Source organism: Petaurus breviceps, unplaced genomic scaffold (genome assembly GCF_028583685.1).
Source record: "Petaurus breviceps papuanus isolate PSGF00001 unplaced genomic scaffold, PetGlider_PUasm1.0 118, whole genome shotgun sequence".
Taxonomy (NCBI): Eukaryota; Metazoa; Chordata; class Mammalia; order Diprotodontia; family Petauridae; genus Petaurus; species Petaurus breviceps.
The window spans coordinates 20992440-21008892 of record NW_027185616.1 but is presented as its reverse complement, the minus strand read 5'-3'; the positions used below and the strand labels follow the sequence as shown (position 1 = coordinate 21008892).

The following is a 16453-nucleotide window of genomic DNA, read 5'->3' as shown; positions in this document are numbered from 1 at the left end:
CTCTCTCTCTCTCTCTCTTTCTCTCTCTCTCTCTATCTCTCTCTCCCCCCCCTCTTTCTTTCTTTCTTTCTTTTGTCTTCTTGTACAAAATGACTAATATGGAAATGTTTTACATGATTGCACATGTATAACCTATATTGGTTTACTTACTGTCTCAGGTAGGGAAAGAGTGAGGGATAGAACTTGGAATTTAAAACTTAAAAAAAATTAAATGTAATTGGGGGAAAATAAAATATTATAAATTAAGGGAAAATAAAGTAGATACGGTTTGATGACAGAATGCATATGTGGCATGCATGTGAGTGAGTGGCTGAGGATGACACTGAGGTTTCAAGCCTAGATAACTGACATGATGGTGGTAATAAAGGAGTTGGGAAGAGGAGAGAGAGTTAGGGGGGGAAGATGATGAGTTCTGTTTTGAGTCTGTTGGTTTGGGAATCCTACAAGACATCCAGTTTAAAATGTCCAAAAGGTAGTTGGTGACAAGAACATGGAGTGAAGGAGAAAAACTAGGGCTAGATATAGAGATTTTGGAATTATCCACATAGGGATGAAAATTGAACCCAGAGGAACCACAAAGCAAGATAACATCAAGGGAAAAGAAAACAGGGCCCAAACCTGAGCATTTGGAGAATCCCATGGTCAGTGTATGTGACCCTAATGGGGAACCAGTAAAAGAGAGACTGAGGAAATGTGGTCAGAAAGGTAGAAAGAGAACCAGTAATGAGTAGTATCATGGAAACCCAGAGAGAATCGAGAACTAGGAGGAGGGGCCATCAATGATGTAGCAAATGATAGAATAGTGCACTAGAAAAATGATTCCTCTCCTCTTCTGATCACTTTTTAGTTGTTTGTCCTTGGATAAGTCACTGAAGATCTCTGAGTCCCAGTTTCCTCATTTATAAAGCAGGGGTGATAATACCTATCATAAAATTATTGCAAGGATGGATCAAGTGATATAATCTTTCTAAAATGTGAACTGCTACATTGTAATACTGTAATGGCCGATATCCATATAATTGTATCCCCTTGTCTAGAATGTATTTCCCCTCCATATATATCTGCTTATTTAAATCCTTCTCTTTTCAGCACATCAACTACTTCTTCTCTGGTGTCTTCCATAGTCTTCCAAACAATCTCTCTTGTCTCTCTGTCTCTCTCTCTGTGTATATGTGTGTGTCTTGTCTATGTGTCTGTCTCTCTGTCTGTGTCTCTGTGTGTGTGTGTCTCTCTCTCTTCTCAACCTTGTCTCTCTCTCTCTCCCTCCCTTCCTCCTCCCCTGTTTCTTTCCTTCTTTCCCCACTCCACACTCTCTCCCTATTTCTATTTCCCTCTTTGTCTCCCTCTGAATCTCTCAATAATTTGGAATATAGTCCATTATACACAAAGAGGAAACAGTACGTTGTAGTGGAAAGAATGCTGGATTTGGAGTCAGGAGCCCTGGGTTCAAATTCTGATGCTGCCACTTACTGTCTTTGTGACTTTGGCCAAATCACTCAGTCTGGGCCTCAATTTCCTCACCTATAAAATGAGAGAGTTGGGGTAGATGACATCAGAAGCACCCTCTAGTGACTTCTAAGGTCCTTTCCAAGTTTAAATTTATTATCCTATCTTATTTCTTATATCTCCTACAAGATTGTAAGCTCCTGGAGGGTAGAGTCTATGTCTTATGTTATCTTTGTATCATCCAGGAATTCCCTATACCATTGAAATCATAGGTCTAATTCCTATCCCTAGCACATAGTAGACTGCCTTTTATATGATTTATAGAGGAAAAAATAACAAAGGTACTTTAGGGTTTGTTATGCAAATTTACCATTCCAATAGCTAGCTAGCTACGTGGATGGATGGATAAATTGATTAATAAATGGATACATGAATTAATGAATACATAAACAAACTCCAAACAATATATTTGAAAATAAAAAGCATTTGAAAAACACAAAGTTTGAGAGGGGAAACTTTGGATAATTAGGGATGCTCTGAATTCACTGGCCTTGTTAAGCAAGAAACTCTTGAGTGCAGTACAGTGGTTGGTGGAGTACTGCCTTAGTGACAACAGCATCTTGAATCCAACTTATATCTTTGCTTCTTAATTCTGAAAATTACTTTGTCATGGGATAATAAAAATCAGAAGAGACTCCTTTTATTATGCTGATATTGATAATGTTGATTTATTAAGTCTAAGCTTATATTTCTGCTGAACAAGATAATAAACCATAAAAAGAAAAGGAGAAAATGAGATTCTTATCAAAGGCTTTTCATGGCTGGAGCCTATGATAATAACATTTTGTTTAATTTATGGGATTTTTAATGTACTCATTTGCCAGGGCCTAGGCAAAGCAGGAATGACCTTGCAGTACTGCCCTTAGGCAGGGTAGGTGGAGTATAAGAGCAGAAAAAGCCCTTATTCCCATTCAAGATACCTTCTATTACTAAATTTTCACTTCCTTGAGTTGGCAAGTTTCTTTTAAAAATTGTGAACACCTCTAAAAGGTTAACCATGAAGCTTCTTTCAGTCATTCACACCTTAGTATAAATTAATTCAATGAGACACTTTCCTCCCAATATAAGGCTGATATTTTCTACCCTGAGGGAATGGAAATTTTAATGGAATAGAGTGGAAGTAAAGCAAGATGGAAATTTTTGGAACAGGGAACAAGGCCCAGAGATAATAGACTCCAAAGAATAGGACTCCAAAGTGGGAGCTGACACCATCCAGAGAGATTCTATGATGCAAGACAGTAGAGGTATCATGAAACTCCACCTCCAGTAGGATGTAAGCTCCTTGGGGGCAGGGACAAAAATTTTTATCTTTGTATCCAAAGTGTGTGCTCCATAGTAGGAGCTTAATAAATTAGCCTAGGACTGCTTCATGGAGTGCCCAGAATAATGGAACACAGCATTGATGAAAGAGGTCTATGATCTACAAACCTGATGTACATATGTAATTTTTTTTACTAATTCAGGAATGATAACAAGAGAAGAAATAAAGATAAGTGAAGACCTGTTGTCGTAATATTTTAGTACAACTACCCTCAAATTTCAGGGACATTTTTGGCATCTGATATTTGCCCTACAGCATAGATAGATACTTTTGGTGCCTGATATTTGCCTTAAATCAAAGATAAAACATTTCTGTAGATAGAACATCACCTGTCTTTTGTTCTGTCAAATGGTGACAGAGATGGTGACTTTCTTTTGGGGTCAATGCCCTCAGTTGGCAGGTGGGTAAGCTTAAGCTTCACTCTAGAGAAGTGAGTTTACCAGCGAGAGGGATATAGATGAGATAGAAATAAGGAAAATTGCCTAACAATGATAAATTTGAGTCATCCCACCTCTAAGGAAATGTATGGATAGCAATCTGGGCTTAGAAAAAATAAATTAGGGAATAGCAATTCCTATTGGACAATGATAGACCCAGGTTTCCTTTAAGAGGCACTTCTCTTAATACATTTAAATATTCATTTACAAATCATTAACTGTCTGTGACTAAGAAGCTGATGATTCAGAGAGAAACTTGCCAGAACTAGATTAAAAATAAATCAGAAACGAATTTAAAAGGATTCCAAGATTATGTCGATAACAGTATAATTTTTAAACCAAAATTCTATTGTATTTTTTGTGAAATGATCTATTGAACAAAGAAAGGCATGCCTTAATATATAAAAAAGATTAATGAAGGAATTTGATGAATAATAGTTATTACTGACATGTTTATAGCCCTTGACATATTATTTTCTTTAATCCACACAACAACTCCGTCAAGTAGAAACCACAGCAATTATTGCCCCAGTTTCACAGATGAAAAACTCAGGTTTGGTGATTTGCCCATGGGCACACAACTAATAACCAAAGCCAGAATTCAATCCAGTTCTCTCTTCATGGTAAGTCTAGTGGACTTTCCACTTCCCAAAATGACCTTCTGATTCTAAGTCCTCAAAAATAAAATAGAATCCTGTCTGTACAAAATGGCTTAAGTGTTTCTACTTAAAAGGATTGGAGTAGATTAAATGACCTCTCTGGTTTCCTTTGAATCTTTAATATTCTTTGATTCCATATCTCAGTATTCATCGAAGGCTCTCTCAGTTCTGACTTAACTGGCGGTGAACCAAGAATTTACAATGTCACACACAATTAAGAATGCATGTCCAGTAGTTTGATTTCATTATTGATGGAACTGTATCCCAGCTGCTCTTATCTGCCTAGGAAGGGGAGGGAACCAGCGCAACTCTAGAACATGCTTGCTGCCTTTGGAACCAGTGTGCTGTCAGAAGGCAGTTTATTGCCATCCGCAGGACTTGGCAATGGCCTCCATGGCAGTTTTATACCAGTTAACAAGGGTATTTACACTGTTGGATAATGATTCTTTTTCTTCACATTAGTTGAATTTCAGGTGTCAACCTCAATCATCTTCAATTATTTGCATAAAGAAGCAAAGCAGATATAAACAACAGTCTCCTTTGCTTTTCATTTTAATTAACCTATTGATATTTAACTTCTTTTATCTTAAGCTCTAATAGAATCTTGGCCACCTTCTGCTTAGCTCTAGTTTCTTACAAAGGGGGCTCACCTTTTTATGGATAATTTTCCACTGGTGATTATTTTTTCATTAAGCTAAATCACAAGGGAAAATTTAGACTCTCTGTAAAACTGACCTTTCTCTCCAGAGAGTGAGCCCGATGAAGGATCAAACTGCTTATTCAATAGGCAGGTGTTATATAGAGGGTTGGGAAATGGCCTGATGACACCAAGTACTGACTGTTATCTTTTTTTTTTTTTTTAAGCAATCAGGGTTAAGTAACTTGCTCAAGGTTACACGGCCAGTTATTTCTGGGTGTGGTGCTAAGTATCTGCTCCCGGATTTGATCCCCAGGTCATCCCAACACTGGAGCCGGTGCTCTTACTCACTGAGCCACCTGGCCTCCCCATGACTGTTATCTTTATCACACTTTTTACTTTCAGAACCGTGGGTGCTGTCCATACTTTACGCCTGTCCCTTTCATTCCCTATAATCTGTCAAAGGATACTAGAAATCTGAGCTGGAAAGGACCGTAGAGATCATTTAATACAACCCCTTCATTTAATAGGTGACAAAAGTGAAGTCAAGAGAGATAAAAAGACTTTCCCAAGGTCACACAGCTAATCAAATTAACTCATATCATATGCTACCCATCAGTTTTTCTCATGTGCTCACAGTTTAAAGATATTAAACCTCTAGCAGGCAGGAATGTGGTATACTTTGCCTGCCTACTCAACTGCCCCCAAACTCATACAATTGTAAAAACTTGAGAACTAGACTCTGTGATTTAGAACCTTATATCTTTGTACTATAAACTGTCCTGTAATTAAGAAATGTGAAGAGGGCAGGGAAATACTACATACTGCCCAATGATGTAATTAGCAACCTTGGCCTAGTCTCTTATGGGTAATACATAAATATTTCCCAATCTAGTGAGAACAATTATAAATGTTTATGCTTGATTTATGTGGTGCCTTAAGGTTATGACAATGATGCAAATAATAAAAATAGCATTTATGTAAGCACTTAAGGTTTGCAAAGCATTTTACAAATATTATCTTATTTGATCCTCACAGCAATTCTGGAAGGTAGGTGCTATTATTATCCCCATTTTTACAGATGAGGAAATTAAGGCTCAGGGAGGCTAAGAGACTTGCCCAAGGTAACATAGCTAGTAAATGTCTGAAGCAGGATTTGAATTTAGGTCTTCCTGACTCCATGACCAGCATTCTATCCATATACATATGATAACATAGCTAGTAAGTGTCTGGAGAATATTTCCTACAATGACTTACCCAAGGTCACACAGATAATAAGTAGCAGAGTCAAATTGCAACCCAGGTTACCTAAATCTAAATCCAATTTAAAAATCTAAATCCATTTTAAAATCAGGTAGACCTTAATGGAGTCAGGAAGATCTGAACTCAAATCTACCCTCAAACATTTACTATCTGTGTGATCTCAGACAAGTCACTTAACCTCTGTCTACCTCAGTTTCTTCAACTATAAAATGAAGATAATAATAGATAGCACCCACCTCCCAGGGTTGTTGTGAGGATCAAATGAGAGAATATTTATAAGAGTCCTGAGCACAGTGCAGGGGTGAGACACCTGCAACCTTGAGGCCACATGTGGTGCCCCTAGGTCCTCAAGTGTGACCCACTGACAGAATCCAAAGAATTCTGTCAAAGAACTGCACTTGAGGACCTAGAGGGCCACATGTGGCCTCAAGGCTGCAGGTTCCTCACCCCTGGCACAGTGCCTGGCACATAGTAGGCACTATATGAATGCCAGCTATCATTATTGATATTGTTATTGTTGTTATCACAGGTCTGCCTCTGACACATAATAGCTATGTGTCTATTGGTGAATTATTTAACCTCTAAGTATCACCAGACAACTCTCAAGAAAATTCTCCAGCCTACATCAGTGGAGTAAGTGTCCATAATGGCAGTTTTCCACATTGATGGAATTACAAATCTAAACCAAAACATTAATTAATTAAAGGTCAGCAATAATTACCACGCTGCAGATTTTCAATTTATTTGAGCCATAGTAATCTTTGAGACTTCAAAAGAATAGCTTGGCTGACTTTATTTTTGGTTTGTTTCTTGCCAGCTGATACCTTCCAACTATGTGACCATAAGCAAGGCTCTTGAACCTCGATTTATTTAATTGCAAAATGGAACCAATAAGACCTGTAGGACCTAACTGGAGGGTTGTTCAGAGAATCAAGCACTTTATAAAACCTTTGAGTGTTATAACTATCAGTTATTGCCATTATTTTTTTAAACTGGCATTTATTCAGCTTTATAAGGTGCTTTACAAATGTGCTTTTTTGTTTTTTGAGGGCAGTTGGGATTAAGTGACTTGCTCAAGGTTAAAGGTCTAGTAAGTGTTAAGTGTCTGAGGCCGGATTTGAACTCAGGTCCTCCTGACTCCAGGGCCAGTGCTCTATTCACTATGCCACCTAGCCGCCCCTACAAATGTGTTTTACAAATATTATATCATTTTATCCTCACAACAACCTTGTGAAATAGGGGCTATTACTATACCCATTTTATAGGACAGGATCAACTATAAAAAACCCTGGCTTTTAAAGTCATCTATAACCTAGTCCTCTCCTACCTTCTCTTTCCCTCCAAATACTGTGAGATCCAGTGACACTGGGCTCCCGGCTGTCTATTCCTCATACAAGACATTCAGTTTCCTGACTGACCATTTTCACTGCTGTCTCCCATGCTTATAATTCTCCCCCTCCTCATTTCCACTCCCTGTCTTCCTTCAAGTTTAAACTAAAATCTCACTTTCTATAGGAAACTTTTCCCAGTCTTCCATCTTAGTGCCTACCCTCTGAGACTGACCTTGATTTATGCTGTATTTATCTCATTTGTACCTAATTGATTGCATCTTGTCTCCCCCATTAGTCTGTGAGCAGCTTGAGATCACTGGCTGTATTTTTGCTGTTCTTTGTATCTCTAGTTCTTAGTATAGTGCCTGGCACATGTAAAACAAGCTGTTTTACAAATGCTTATTGACTGACTGGATGGATGACGTATGATTGATTGGATGATGGAGTGCTTTGTAAACTTTAAAAACTTTAAACTTTAAAGCACTACGTAAATGGTATGGAGGAACACAGATATCACACACCATTACTACAGAAGTCCCAAGAACTTTTGATGATATTGCTAATCTGCTGAAGTAACTTTCTCAAAGATCTGGAGGCAGATTTAGATCTCACCACAGGGATTATTGGATCCATCCTGCCAATGTGATACAGTTCCTTTACTTCCCTGCCCCAACATGGTGTTAGGGAAAGTAGAAGAGGGGAATAGTTCCTCTGACCTCCGCCAGTACCTTTCCATCTAGTACAAATAAATCAGGGAGAATATGGAGGTGCTCCCATCCCTAAGCAAAAAGTATTTGAGTTCCCATTCCCTGTAAGTATCCTTAAATTCCAGTTTCATCAAGTCCTTTCATGTATCCTTAAACATGCCTTCATAAAACTAACTGAAGAGCTTTAAAACCATTGTAAAGCCTTGCTTGACTTTGCTGGTGATGGGGAAGGAGTCTTCTGGATCCCCCAAAATTCTAATAGGATAACCACTTGGTCCCATTGAATAGCTCAAGGAATCAAAACTTATACCTCCCAGAGCCCATTGCTGTTGATGGTACTAACACTTTTAGAGACTCAATTAGTATGGCATCATAGTGAAAGAATAGCTCCTGAGTGCATAGGTTAAAGGAAGTGGAATGATTTGCTCCAGGGAAAATTTTTAAATTAATTTAATAACCATGGATTATATGAAAGATGATTTGTGGTAGATAATGACTAGCTTTTTCTCATTTCCACTAAAAAAAAGAGCAAGAAACAATATGTTTAAACTGTATTGTGAAATTGGATGGGGGGAAATCTGTTTGAATGGAGCAAAAGTCCCTCTCTTGATGAGAAAATGGCATCATGTGGATTATACACATAAGAAAAGAAAATGGTAGAATCCCTACTGTGATGCCTCATTGTAGTTTGGAGGTGACCCAGAATTTTCAAAGACCATGACAGAGGACTGTAAGTGTTGGTTGGTATATTTTTACAAAGTTGGACATCATTGTACTAATTGTACCAAGCCCCAGGACACTATAATGTCTACCCTTTTCAGGAGGCAAAAGTGTAAACTTTTGATGACCTTTTAAAGAGAGCTTCCCCACTCAAGTGTATAGCAGAAAGAGTGCTGAATTTAGAGTCAAAAGGACCTAGGTTCAAATCCTGACTCTGCCATTCACTACCCTTGTGACCTTGGATAAATCACTTACTCTGACTAGGCATCAGTTTCTTCAACTGTAACATGAAGAGGTTGAATTAAATAAACCCTAAGGTCCCTTTTAGCGCTGTATCTCTGAGCCTGTGATGACTATCACTCAAGCCATTGCATCCTGATGTATATCCTGATTAAGTATCTCAGACTACAGGTATGCACACTGAAAATGAAAGAGCTGAAGACTGGAAGCAGAGGCAGCTTCTCACCTTGGGGAGAATAGGGTCCACCCCCTCCTCAGGACTTTTTATTTTCTCAGCCAGCCATTCCAGATCTGGGCAGAGAGAACAGAATCCTGGAGATGTTCTCTAAGATGAGAAATGAGCTCAAGTGTTTTTCCTGCAAAACCTCCTCCAACCATTCCCCCAGAATATTGAATTTAGTGGTCCAGACTGTAAACTCAGTCTGCTCATATAGATCTCATATCTGGCCCAGAATAAATCCTCAGGTCAATTATCTTGGTCAAACATTCAGTTCTCATTCTGAGGAATTAAGGATTGGTGTGCATCCATTCATTTTCTTAGTACTCTGAACAGAGCAAACCTTGCCTCCTGAAATTTAAATACAAATATTCTTTCCTCTCCAAAGAGGGTAATAACACTTCACATTTATATAACACTTCAAGGTTTACAAAGTACTTTTACATGCATTATCTCATTTAAGTGTTAAAGGAAAATTGTCTACCCAAGTCAGAGGTATGTAGAGTGCAGAATGATGTATTTGCAAAAGCCCTAGAATCCTGCATGTAAAACCCATTACATCCTTTAATATTATCTCCATTTTACAGATGAGGAAACTGAGGCAGATTGAGGTTAGGTGACTTGTTCAGTGTCTCAACTGCTAAATGTCTGAGGCAGAATTTGCTCTAATACTTTTAGCTGTATGATAATGGATAAATCACTGCACCTGTCTGTACCTCAGTTTCCTTATTCGTAAAAGAAAGATAATATTAAGTTCATTATAGTCACCAAGTATTTATTAAGCACTTACTGTATGTCATTCATTGTGCTACATACTAGGAATACAAAGAAACTCCCACTTTACAAAGTTGTTGTGAAAGAAGTACTTTATAAACTACAAAGTTTATGCTATATCTGTGAACTTGTTGAAGTGAATTATTATTCAGTAGTGAAAGGACCTAATATTTCAACAGCAGGCAGAACTCCTAATATAGGAAGTCCCTCCACCAAGGCAGATTGGAAGGTGTCTATGATTTTGAAGATGAGTTATAAGCAGTTTACAGAGGTGAAGTTGCTTATCTAGGGCAAGCTGCATGACAATTTCAACTCAACTAATAAATGTCAAAAGTAAGATTGGAACCTCGCTCTTCCTAACTCCAAGCACAGCATTTTATCTGCTATACCACGATAGATCTGAGCTATCATTGTAACTTGTCTCCAGGATTACTTTAATGTATATGCATATGTATGCACATATATGTGTATGTTTTGTGATCTGGTTGTTTTATATTTATTGGTCTTCTCTGTCCTATATATAGTTTGTAAGCTCCTTGAGGACTGAAACCAATTATTATAATCTTGGGTCACTCCCCAATCTAACATAGTATTATGTTTGTTAAATAACAGATTTATTAAAATCACCGGTTTCGTTTCTTTCAACTACTGAGGAGCATAAGAATTGAAAAACATCCTTCCATTCTCCTCTCAGTGGCAGAATCAAATTTCAGTCTGACTTTATTGGAGTCCACATCCTTAATCAGGGAAAATGATGAAAAGCCTGAGCTTTTATGATTCCGTGATTTAAAAATCAAAAGTGGGGACATACTCTTTGTTTTTAAATATTGCTCTGAGATCGCTATATTAATATTAATATAGCTCTCTAAAGGAGATTGTCCTTTAGTATTAAAGCCATTAAGGTTGTCACTGGGTTTCAAAGCACCACAGATGAAATTAAATTGCCTCCGAATTTCCAGGACCCTTCAGATTGATTGCATAAAGGCACGAGTTCCTTCATTCATCTGCAAGCCCTTTGCTGCAGAAACAGAGAGGAGGCTGGTTATTAGAAGCACAGAAATCAAGAGAAGGCAAAATACTCGGGAAGGCGCCCCTGGAATTCAGTAGGTTTTGCTAGCTTCACTTTAGGAAAGAGATAATGTCACTGGGAATAGAACATCGCCACAGGAAAATGGTCTCTCTCTGCTAAATGAATGCCACAATGGACAACTTATCGGGAGTTAAGGTGGAGAAGCTGCAGTGTTTGCTTTCCAGATGGGTAGCTTGTGTTTCTTGACATTTTATCCCTCCGACTTTTGCACTAACAAAAGTCAGTGGGTACTAGGGAAATAATTGAGCTCTCTGATGGTATTTGGTCAAGCCAAAGACCTACTGTTCTAATGTTTTGGAGAGAATGGCCCATCTGATTGGCAGAAACCGGAAACGTTGTTCTAAAGGGGAATGGTTCTTTTAAGGTAAATTGAATCACAGTGTTAACATGGGCCTTTGTCTAACAGACATTTTCATTATTTTCCTACTTCAGTTACTTCTTGAGTAGCCAACTAGTAACAGTATGAGCCCCCTATGTTTTTGTCAACATTTAAAATTAAGTAAAGTAGCACAGATAAATGTTGGATGAAGTTTCAGCATATCCTAACAGATTTTTTTTTAAGCGAAGTCTTTAAAATAATGCATGTCACTGTTCACAAGAATAAAAGATAAGAGCCTCCAGGTTAGAGTATGTAATGGAATATGGGAATGGAATTTGCACTAATTTTTTTTAGCTTCTTTTAATTTTTAAACATCCCAAAAGAAGTATTCTAAAATCAGTAAAGCTAGTGAGAGTGGAGAAAAAATTCAATCAGCAAAAGTCTATTAATTTCAAGGTTCATTAAGATGGGAAAAAAGAAAAAAATGTTTCTTTCCCCCACTGAAACAGTGAAAACTGGGCAGGGAAAATGCATCATTTTGCCAACTTCTGTAAGAATGATAATAGCTTAAATCTGATATTTGGATTTTTTAGATCCCCATTTAAGAGAGGATTCAGGTTACTAAATTTAAGTCTGATAAAATCATATCAAATTACTGAGTTAATTTTTGTATATTATTATGTGTGTATAATAACAATAGCTAGAATGTATCTAGCTTTAAGGTTTACAAAATGCTTTACAAATATTATCTACTGATCTTCATAACCATGGGAGGGAGTTGCTATTATTATCTCTATTTTACTGATGAGGAAACTGAGGCAGATGGAGGATAAGTACCTTGTCCAGGGTCACAGCTATTAAGTGTTTGAGGCAGGATTTGAAATTAAATTTTCCTGACTCCACATCCACCGCTTTATCCACTATGCCATGTAGCCATATGTATATGTAAATATATCCATATGTAGAAATACTCATATACATGGAGGTAGGACATTGGTCATCCAGCAAAGGGGACTTGGAAGACTGAAACTGTCTAAAGGTAGACAAACAGAAAGAAAAGAAACAGAAGCCAAGATAATCCAAAAACTGGAAAATCAGTTTCTGAATAACCATGTAGTGTCCTGCCTCTAACACTTATTATTTAGACAAGATGCTTAATTTCCTCAGTTTCCTCATCTTCACAATGAGAAAGGTGTAATATTTGACCTAGGAGGTCCCTTCTATATATATATATATATATATATATATGTTCTTGTTGTTGACGATGTTGTTATAAATAATCTTTAATCGATATAAGTGAATTATACTACTTATTCTATGTATGCTACTTATGCTATATATTCATCCATGAATGAATGGCGAAGAGAGGCAGTTTGGTGGTACAGTGGGTAGAGAATTGGGACCTGGAATCAAGCAGACTGGAATTCAAATCCTACCTCAAACATGATCTGTGTAACTCTAGGCAAGTTATCTAACCCGTTTGACTTGGTTTCTTTGCCTCTAAAATGGGAACGATAACAGCATCTACCTTGCAAGGCTATTGTGAAGATCAGATGAGATAATAATTGAAAAGCGTTGGCATGGTGCCTCACATGTGTTAATTTCTATATAAATGTTAGCTATTATGATGATGATGGGAAGGACACTGATACTATAGTCAGAGCATGTGGGTTTACATTCTCATTTGTTAAGTGAGGAAGTTGAACTAGATCATCTATAAGGCACCTTCCATCTCTAAATGTTGTACTTAGTGGAACTGTGATCTCATAGTTGAGGGTACTCTCTCCAATGGAACAGGCTGCAGCCCATTGACACCCTCTCATCTTCTTGTCCATATCTCCCAGCAGTGCTGCAAGTTTTCCTCTAGGTCTTTGATGCTGTGTGGGTGCTGCTGTAGCCCATGGACTGAACATCTATTATTCCATATTCCCCCCCTTCCTCCAAACCTTGACTTGGAAATTCTGATGTGAGTGGATATAAAGCATTATTAGAACATGATGTTATTGCTGATCAGTTTTTTCAGTCATATCCAACTCTTCATGACCTCTTTTGAGTTTGTTTGTTTTGGCAAAGATACTGGAAATACTTTTCCAGCTCATTTTATGCATTAGGAAATTGAGGTCACAGGGTTAAGTGGCTTGCCCAGGGTGACACATCTGGTAGGGTCTAAGGCTGAATTTGAACTCAAAAAGAAGAGTCTTCCTGTCTCCAGACCTTCCACTCTATCCACTGGGCCACCTAGTTGCTTCATTAGCACATATTAGTTCATTAGTAATTCTCTTCTCAGAATAACTGCACCACAGATGTGGAGTATGTATTTACCACTGTGATTTTAATTTATTTCTTATCTATGACAGGTCTGATGTTTCTGACTGAAATTCCTTTTACTAGGAATTTTATTTTTCAGTAGCATAATTCACCTATAATGTTTAAGGATTATTTGTAACAATATCATCAACAATAAGAGGGTATATCTAGAAGGGACCTCCTAAACCATCACTTCCAACTTGCTCATTTTGAAGATGAGGAAACCAGGACTCAAGGAAGTTGTATCTTGCCTAAGTAATAAGTGTCAGAAGTAAGATACTACATGATTGCTCAGAAACGGATTTTCCAGCTTTTAGATTATCAGCTTCTGTATCTTTTCTTTCTGGTTGTCTACCTTTTGACAGTTTCAGTCTTCCAAGTCCCCTTTGCTCTATGATCAATTTCCCACCCCCCATATCTATGGGGATACTTTATAGCTCTGTCCTGGGCCCTCTTCTCTGTTCCTCTGCCCCCCTCATCTCTATGCAGACTTCCAGATCTATATATCTATCCTTCCATATTCTGCTAGGTGATGCCGAGCCTGGAGTCAGGAAGACTTCAGTTCAAATCCAGCCTCAGATACTTACCAGCTGTGTGACCCTGAGTAAATCACTTAACCTTGTTAGCCTCAGTTTCCTCACCCATTAAATGAGCTGGAGAAGGAAATGGTGAACCACTATCTTTGCCAAGAAAATTCCAAATGGGGTCATGAAGAGTTGGACACAATTAAACCACAACAAAGTCCTGTGTATTGGACAGTTTCCTCTGAATATCACATAGGTATCTTAAATCCACCATGTCTAAAACAGATCTCAGTTTCTTTTCCCCAAAATCTATCCTCTCTCCAAATTCCTTATTTCTTTAGTGGATACCACCATCTTTCTAATCACCCAAATTCACAACCTTGGAGTCATCCTCAACCCTTTACTTTTCCCCATGCTCCATATGCAATAAGATCCCAAGTGTTGTCAATTCTCATAGTTGTTCCCTTCTCTCCACTCAGCCACATCATCACTCCCCTGAAGCACTACAATAACCTCCTAATTGGTATCCTTGCCTCAAGGGTCTCTTTCTTTCTAATCCATTTTCCATTCAGCTGCCAAAGGAATATTACTAAAACACAGGTCTGACCACATCACTCCCCAGCTCAAAGAGCTATCATGGCTCACTGTTGCCTCTCAGACAAAATACAGACTTGTCTGTTTTACATTAAAACCCTTCACCATCTAGTTCTAACCCACCTTTCCAGCTTCATTAGACTTCACTCCTCTCCATGCACTCTTCAGCCCAACCAAACTGGCATACTTACTATGCACAGACTGCCTCCCCATGCCTGGGGTGCATTCCTTCCTTACCTCTTAAAATCCCTCTTTTAAAGCTCATCTCAAATGCTACCTCCTACATGAGACCTTTCCTGATCCTATTCCCTACCTCCTCAAGTGCTGTTGCCCTCCCCCCACTCCTTCTGAAATAACCTTCTATTTACTTTACATTTTGTATTACAATGTACTATAGTTGCAACATGTTTTGCATTTGCTCCTGTGTATGTGTTGTTTGCTCCAGTCAAACAGAACTCCTTGAGAGCATACGCTGATTCATTTTTGTATCCCCTGTACTCAGTTCAGTGCTAAGCACAGAGCAGACTCTTACTAAATCTTTGTTGGTGAGTCCTTGGTTGAGTAATATCTATACCAGTGGTATCAAACTCAAATAGAAACGGCGACCATTAAATCTTACATAAAGATTCCTGTGGGCTGCCTATTACTTAGAACACTTCGTATTAATATTATTTATGTTCCATCGTATTTATAGTTACTTTGTTAAATATTTTCCAATTATATTTTAATCTCATTGGGAGGCTACATGTGACCTCCTGATTGACATTTACAGGCTGGAATAAAGCAGGCCCATCAATATTGCTACTCCTTAGCCTTTCTGGGAAAAGGTCTGGTCATAGCTATAACTAGGAATTTTTTTTTGTGTTTAGGTCAAATATCACTAACTACATATAAACCACACCTTCATTTGCAGAGGGTAGGATGCAGAGGACATGGACATGGACCTGGACCCTGCAACATTGGTGTGATGAGGCAACTAATGGAGAAGCCACTATACAGGAACTGGGGATGAGCCTGGTGCAGGAGGCAAGGAGCTCAACACAGCCTCCTATGTTAATTAATTATTCTGAATCAATGAACAAGCATTCATTAAGTGCCTCTTCTGCCTCAGTCCCTGCACTAGGTGCTGGGGATACAAAGACAAAGTGAAATAGTTCCTGCCCTCAAGGAGCTTACCTTCTACTGAGGAAGATAACATGTATGTAAATAAATATTTGCAAAATAAATACAAGATAAATTATGTTGGGTTGAGGGGAGTCAAGAAAAATTTCTTTTGGAAAGTGACCCTTGAGTAAGGCTTTGACAGAAACAAGAGATTTTTAAGAGGCAGAGGTGAGGTGGGAGTCCATTCTAAAAATGGTGACACAGTCATGGATATTGTAAGGGCTGTCTATACCCACTAAATTTGGGGCCCTGGAGACAAAGCCTCAGTTTCCCCACTCTTCCTCCACTGGTTACAGCTAAAGTTTTATGAGAGAAGAGTTGAAGTTGTGGGATAATGTGAGGTTTGGATAATATCTAAAATTTGAGTCATCCTTGTTTTCAGATCATTGAAGTCAATCACTCAACATTTATTAAACATCTACTATATACCAGTGAAAGTTCATCTAAGATGTGTCTAACATTTATAAAGTAAGAATATTTGGTATTTCATTGAGGCTGTGGGACAATATTCTGAGGGTGGTAGAAAATAGATTGGTTGGCAGATGTCTCTTTGGGGATGATCTAAATATACGGTGCCCAAAGGCAAAGAGATGAATGTTTGTGAGAGGCTATTCAACTCTAATATTCTATGAAAAAGTTGAGT

At 38.1% G+C, this 16453-nt stretch overlaps 1 protein-coding gene across 2 annotated transcripts in view; it reads left to right on the top strand.

Annotated features, from left to right (window-relative positions):
• The window catches only part of APBA1 (amyloid beta precursor protein binding family A member 1), a 289420-nt gene that overhangs the window by 100533 nt on the left and 172434 nt on the right, over positions 1-16453 (top strand). The gene's annotated exons all lie outside the window — the stretch shown is intronic.